Source organism: Mya arenaria, chromosome 14 (assembly GCF_026914265.1).
Source record: "Mya arenaria isolate MELC-2E11 chromosome 14, ASM2691426v1".
NCBI lineage: Eukaryota > Metazoa > Mollusca > Bivalvia > Myida > Myidae > Mya > Mya arenaria.
The window spans coordinates 38,280,504-38,288,435 of record NC_069135.1 but is presented as its reverse complement, the minus strand read 5'-3'; the positions used below and the strand labels follow the sequence as shown (position 1 = coordinate 38,288,435).

The 7,932-nt window shown below is 35.2% G+C and overlaps 1 pseudogene; it reads right to left on the bottom strand.

Annotated features, from left to right (window-relative positions):
- Positions 1–4,018: 4,018 nt before the first annotated feature.
- LOC128216093 (uncharacterized) lies at positions 4,019–6,306 on the bottom strand (annotated as a pseudogene).
- Positions 6,307–7,932: the final 1,626 nt, after the last annotated feature.

Here is a 7,932-nt window from a genome sequence, read left to right as displayed (position 1 = left end):
CGAAGAAAGGTGTTAGATGAACAAGTTCTCAAAGTTTCAAATTGATAGCTTTGATAGTTTCCATTTAAGTAAACTAAACACAAAACTTAACTTAAAAAATCAGACTAGCTAAACATTACAAAGTCCAAAAATATCCCCCACCCTCCCCCTACCCTTCCAAATGTGTGACTCAAAAACCCGTTTGATTTTGTGAAGGCATTTTCCATTTATCGTCTGTGAAAAAAAATGAAATCAATCCAACAACAAATTGAATAAGCTATGTCAAATTTTCAAAATGAACCAAAATTCATTAAAATTCATGTTTTTACCCCCCCCCCCCAGATAGGTGAGACTCAGGATCATTAGGGTACAATGTGAAAAAGGGTATTAGATGAACAAGTTCCCCAAGTTTCGAAGTGATGGCTTTGATAGTTTCCATGTAAGTGACCTAAACGCGAAACTTAACGAACGCCTCCTCCTCCTCCGACTACAATCAAGTGACGACAATAGCTCGTCATTTTTTTTCAAAAACAGACGAGCCAAAAATGAAACCGCATGACCTACGGGAATATTACGAATTAAGCAATCAGTTTGGGATAGGTCTAAATGCTGTAGCATGAAGGATCACGTGATCAAAATGGACCAGCCAACTTATTAATTATTGTAAAATAACACTATAAAATGTGTTTAATAAAAAAACAACTTTACCAACAAACAATTGTATAAACTGATAAAAGAAAAAGGAAACATCACGATACAAAAAAGTATATTTATACTGTTTTTACAAATCTTTGAGCAAAATTAATGGGTATTTAATATCTCGCCCCCAAATTCGAAGGCTACGGGGTTTTTTTACAGCTTGGTTTAGAAACCTTAAGACCCGATTCATCAAAACTCAGAAAAAAGTTACGGAGGATGTTTTGCTTACTTAAAATAAAATTATTTTCAATAAATTGTTAAACTTGAAAAATCAAGGACAATTCATTACATATAGCAGTATCAATGATAAAATGTAGGAACTGTACATAACCCAACAATTACATACATGTAGGCTCACACGATATCCCATCAGCCAATCAAATTGTAGGCATTTCAGTTCACAGGTGGTTAGCGTGTGGTAATTTTTTTTTATCTATTTTTATATATATAATATACTGAAAGGTAAACAACTCAATGTATGGGAAAATGATACCAACATTAATCTGACCGCTGTTTTTCCCTTAATTATGCACCGATTTTAACAAACAAGGTACTGTTACAAAGCTAACACATTTATCTACACAAAAACAATAGGCAATACTCCATTTTTTCAAACTACATACAAGTTTAAGCCTTCCAAACGTCCGAAATCGTAACTAGGAAAACATCTGATTGCATTTTGGTTCGTGGCTACAAAGGCTTAACATGCCATAGCCCGATGTATTGTAACGAAATTAGGGCGTATGTAGATGCAAACGATGGAACACAATAAGTGTCCACCGGTAATAACTCATGATATCAACATACTAACTTTATACGGACCTTTTATTTGCAACGAAGCGATCGACGACAGCTACACCGCCATGTCAGTTTTATGCGCATGCGCAAATTTTTGTAACGAGTAATTTCATTGGCTGTCAACTGTTAGCGTGTTGGGCCCGGCTTCGCTGATAGTGCAGTTGAGTAGAGGGGTACCAAATATTTCCCGCGATATGTCAAATCTGTAAACAAAAATGAATCTTAATGCAGAACAAATAAAAGCCATCGAAATAAGCTGCATTGGACATAATCTTTTAATTTTAGGGGCCGCAGGCACTGGGAAAACCCACGTCATTAAACATATTGTCGAAACTCTAAAAAGTAAGGGAAAAAATGTGTCGGTAACAGCAACAACGGGGATAGCATGTTGTTTGCATGCAAATGCAACAACAATACACAGGTGGTCAGGTATTGGGGACGGCAGGTATGGGGTGAACGATATTGCCAATATTGTGAAGCATAATGCCCAGTACTTAGATGTGAGAAAAACAATATTAGAAACTGATGTACTTGTAATTGACGAGTGTTCAATGTTAAGTAGAAAATTATTTGACTCTCTCAATGAAGTCTGTAAAATGAAAAACCCTGAACTTTTATTTGGAGGAATTCAGCTGATTCTCTGTGGTGATTTTACACAGTTACCACCAGTGCCAAACTACTTATATGCTGAATCTGGGGAATTTTGCTTTAAAAGTGAACTGTTTAGCAGATTATTAACTCACAGAGTTGTGCTCACACAAATGAATCGACAATCAGACCCACAACTTATCAAAGCTATCCATGAGGTATCAGTTGGAACAATAACAAATGAAACAGAAAAGTTCCTAACCAGTTTAAACAGAAGTATCCCTGCAAGAACAGATACCATCAAGCTTTTTGCTAGAAACGACCAAGTAGACACATACAACAGAAAAAAAATGAAGATTTTCCCGGTGCAATGTATGAATTTGTGTCCGAAGATAATGGTGATAGAAAACATTTAAATCAAATGCTAGCTCCAAAAAAATTGTGGCTTAAAAAGGGTGCACCTATTATCCTAATTCGAAACTTAACAGGTAAACTTGTTAATGGGCTACAAGGAACTGTTCATGACATCACAGAAAATGGACTAATTATAGACTTTCCTTCATGCAAGCTTAAAGTTCCTATTGAAAAGATGAAATTTTCCGGTAAGCATTTTTAAAGTCAAAATTTTAAATTATTTACCAGAATAAAGCATCAGTCATTGACTATAATTATAAATATGTATGGCTTTGTTTCAGAAAATGGCTAATTTACACAACAACTCTTGAAAATTTCTTACCAACAGAAACGCAAAGAACCTTATTGAAATAAATTAATTTTCTATTTTTAAGCCGGTTCAATTACTTAAAAGTTTCGAAGTTAATGCTGCTCTGATATATGGGTACGAATACAGTATCAGTAATTATGTTACACACGTCCCTAGCGCCTTTGAACCGCATAGTTTATTATTATATTTGTACACAATATTCACTTGCTCTTGAAAAATGGCTAATAAATGCTTTTAAATTTCAGTATTCAGTCCAAGGAAGAACTGTGATGTTGCCACCAGAGTGCAGTACCCAGTCAAACTAAGTTTTGCAATTAGTATACATAAGTCGCAGGGACTGACTCTAGAAAGGTTTGTTAATCAATCAGTAATACATAATAACTGCTACACTCTAGTTGAGTGTCCCCATTATCCCAATCAGACTGCATTGAATGTGAAGGCTTGATTAAGGCCTAAAATAATGTTTGGTTTGGTGAAAAGATCAGAAAGTTCTGAAGTAGTGTCTTAAACACCTAGGGGCGCACGTTTTGGCTAGGCAGGGATGTGTTGCCCCAAAAAACACTTTTACCCCTAATTATGACTGTACATATATATACCATAATTTGTCAATAAGAAAAATATAAAATCAATTGTTCATTTCTAACATGATATGTATCTGTTTCAGTGTGGCGATTGATTGTCACCAGATTTTCAAGCCAGGACAACTAGGCGTAGCAGAAGTTCGTGGACGTGTCAGAAGTTCACAGAACTTACAAGTTATAAACTTTAATATGAAGAAATGTGTCATCCCTCAACCACCAGATGTCATTAACTTCCTGAGTGAGGAGTCTGGGGTGCTACATGATGACAGAAGTTGTTGCTGCGGTCAAGAAACTAGGTAAATATTGTGTACCAAATATATAAGTACTGGTACTTACCATTTATCTTGCTGCTTAAGCTGGGGCTGTATCCACACAATGGGTAGTCACTTAGTGCTGCAGGCCTTCTCATAGGCCTTCTCATAGACCTTTATCAATCCATATGTATTATTCTCATAATGATTTAATGTTATGTAATGAAATTTGCTACCCATGCAGCATAACACATTTGATGTATCTATGTATATATAATATCCACTTCAGTACATATGCACTTAAGTTCACTTCTCAGTCACTCAATCTTCCAAGATGGGCATGATTTATGAAAAAGTTATCTCAAAACTTAGTTTGTGGCACACAATTCCTACAATAATCACACTCGTATGACTTTTATTTTCTTATATTCTGTAGATTCAACTTTTCGTTTTCGAGCTGTATCTGTCTTTTTGATTGAACAGTTGTATGGAGAAGCAGCATATTTATTTTTGCCAGCATTACTTTTTTGAGAGACTGTATTTTGTCCTAATATTATACTATTTAGAGCCTGCCGATACTGGTTTGCATTAGGGTTACTATTTGCGCCATGATATGTTGCCCTCTGTTGGTTAAATGTATTTTCTATTACATCCGAGTTGAGTAGTCCTGGGGTAATGAAGACCTTTGCTAATTCACAAAATCCAATTATGCATGATTGTATGTCCTCATGACACTGATGTGACATTAATTGTTTCTGACGTTCCTTTGCAGACAATGCTGTAGCACCTAAAGAACATTCTTGCCATTCATGAAACCAATTTGCAATTTCAAGAAGTTCATGTAGTCTTTGATCATCCAGTGATTTAATAGGACGCATGTCTTTAAAAATGTCAATAAGTTTTGAAGTATGTTTCAGTAAGTCGATTACTCCATCTAAAACTGAACCATTTGCTCCCAGAGTTTGTTGATACTGTGACATAAGATAAAGCATATCATTGTCCAAAACTTCCTCCGCTGGTTTGTAGGGAAAATATGGTCACCACTTAGTTTTCTGTGAAGAGCTATGCCATTAGTTTTGTCCCATTTGTAGCTGTCTATGAACATCTGCCACTGAATTGTGTGCTGGCTGGGAAGAGTTAATAATCTGGTAGAGGTTTTATGCTGACCACTTTTTAACACATTATTTCTGATCTTTTTTATCACATGCTTACAGTCCATTATGAAAACCACTTCTCCAAATGTACAAGAAGAACATGTTTTGAATTTTTTCTCATAGCTTGTATTCATATGCATGAATGTTCTGTTACTCTGAGCACCGTCCATGCAAATGTAAGATGTGGTAAAACCATACAAATTTAAAATGTCAACAGCTTCCCAGAACAGTGAATAAATCTCAGGTGCTTGAACACCGTCCGAAATAAAGTGCGCAAATGGAAAGCGAAAGCCATTTATACCAAGGAATACAAATTGCAGGGCATGTGTACCTAGTACCTTTTCATTTTTTCCTTTCCGCATAGTGTTCGAGAAGTTTCCCTCTTCTCCTAAATCAGTGAAGCCAGATAATTCAATAACATCACCATTCTTGCACATTTGAATGTCACTTTGAATTGACATTTCATCTATGATGATGCCCCCATAGTATTCTTCTGGGAGAAGATTTCGCAGTTTCGCTTCGTCTAACATCCATGTTAGCATATCCTTGTCGAAGCCAACATGCTGCCTAACACGGTTCTTGTATTGAATAAGAGTGGATTGTGATGGCATGATCAGGTACTGACTCTCCCGAAAACTTTCATATGACTGGGGGCTGCGGCAGTACCACTGGAGACACACCTTTATCATGCCTTCACTCCAGCGTCTTCCTCGTGGGTCTTTGTCGGCATTTTTGGCTTGATTAACAATAAGCTCGATCATTTCCTTTGTTGCACCTGGTATAAGCTTTTTCACATTTTCATTTATTTCCATGTCATTGTCATGTGTTGCTGATGTTAATGATTCTAACTTTTCTTTATTGTTCCAATTTTCCTGATTCACTGACATATTAACACTCACATTTTCTGGACCTATCATTGTCATCTTCTTACACTTAATACAAGTGCTGCTAAAAGCATTGAGTGATATCACCCTATTACAAAGTTTTGTTCTTACAGATCTTTTGCAGTTACCATATTTGTCTGTAATATTTTCCAGAACATGAAATCTAGTCAAAGACACATTTTTAGATACAGTCACACCTTCACACAGAGGAATTAATTGAACTGCTTTAATAACAGTGTTTAAACATTCTGAAGTGGACTGGTAGTTTTTAGAAATGTTTACAGCATTTAGATCTATTTGTGTTCCACTAATGCTAAGCTGAAATTCACCATTACTTTGGAAAAATATGCATTTTTTAATACAGTTGCCATTGCTTTTTGTATTTGAGTCAATTTCACAAGTAACACTTGTTGATTCACTTTTGATAGATGTACACACTGTTGTTTCCAGTATTCCTTTCACTTTGACAAAATCAAATAGTTCTACTTCATTCATATCTACTGGCTTCAACCGTAACCCAATATATGTGGTTGTCATGGAATTACGGGATTTTTGTTTCCTTTCCTTTCCTACATTTGGATAAACCTTTGTGATATGGTCCACAAATACACGTTTGGATGCTGCGTGGCTTGACCCGGACTCCTGCATCTCAAAATGATATGCATCGTAGAGATGATTGACTTCCACACGTCCACTTGTGTCTTCCACAATGCGTGTCAATAACCTTAAATAGAAAACACAATATTATGTGATTCGTAATGAAAAATGCAGTATTTGATTATAATCAGAATGCTTGATATTTGTTATGTTTTTATTGACAACAATAAAGAAACAAAATATCATTTTGAGGAATGTGCAGACTGATCTGGATCTACACTGGTTGATGAACATTAAATATGTTTCTATTGAGTAAGATGTAATTTATGTAGTATTGTCTTGTCTGTGACACCAAAAAAATGTCATTAATATTATGCCATGTCTTTGATATATAAAAACTCCAAAATGCACATACAACAGTTTATCTCTACAATTTATATAAAATACTAATTAAAAGTATTTCATTCATGTTTGTGCACTCAAATCTGAATGTTAAAACCTCTATACTTATTAAATATGAGATACCCTTTACCTCACATTTAAGTTATATGTGCCACCAGTGCAAATCCATATCATCGAGCAAAAATTTGCAGACTCCATTGTTCACTATAAACTGTTTAAATAAGTTTTCATTTTAACAATTGCTGCAGACTTTAAAAGTAACTAGTTTATTTTCACAGATTAACAGACAGCTGTTCCCTGACAGCACAGAACCTTACAGTGGAGGAAATTATTGAGGAAGTGACAGAACTGGATGAGCAGGTACAGGAGGATGAGGATTTTGACTTGGAGTTTGATGATGTGATCCGTATGATTGATTCAACTCCAAGTGATTTACCAGATCTACCAAATGATTTAAATGTTGAAGACATGTTGAGTTCACTTCAATGTAAAAATGTTCAAACAACTAAACAGCTAAACACTAACAATATACTGAAAATAATAAATCAGACTAAATACATCCAATTCTGTAAGCAAGAATACACTAAGCTCTCAAAAATGGTTGAAGATTTAAAGATTGATCCTTCAAAACCTGTGCAAAGTAAACAGCAAACAGAATTCTACTCTAAAGTGCATGAGTATCACACAAGTTCTGAGTTTCGAATGAATTGTCTAAATTTCTTTGAAAATGTGATCTTTACTGAAGAACACTTACATATATGCTTTAATATCTCAGTTCAGATAAGAAAATATATACTAGGGAAAAAAGCTGAGCTATTTCCAGTTAGTGCCCGGAAGATAACAGATAGAAAAGTAACTAATAGTTCAGATGCAAGGGTTAGATATAATGGAGGTTACTGTGTTGCAAAGGTAAGACACAAGTACATGGAAAAGAAAACTAGTTATATGTACAAGACAGATGAAAGCAGCCAGGTCCAATACCACGAAGCTGTGTTAGCAGTCAATGTTATGCACTAAAGGTAGAAGAATACTATATTCAACAAACCACAAGTAACACACAGTCACTTCTAGATGTTAGTAGAAGGCAAGTCCAAAATAGGTCACTTACCAATATATCAGATCAGGTGTTTACAGTATTCCAAAGGTTGACTGAAAAGTGTTTAGAATTTTTAATTGATGAACATTTGAATAAATATGGGAGCAATTTGTACCAGGTTCTAACAGACAACATTATTAGTGACAATGATCTTAATCAACAATTTTGTACTGTGGTCA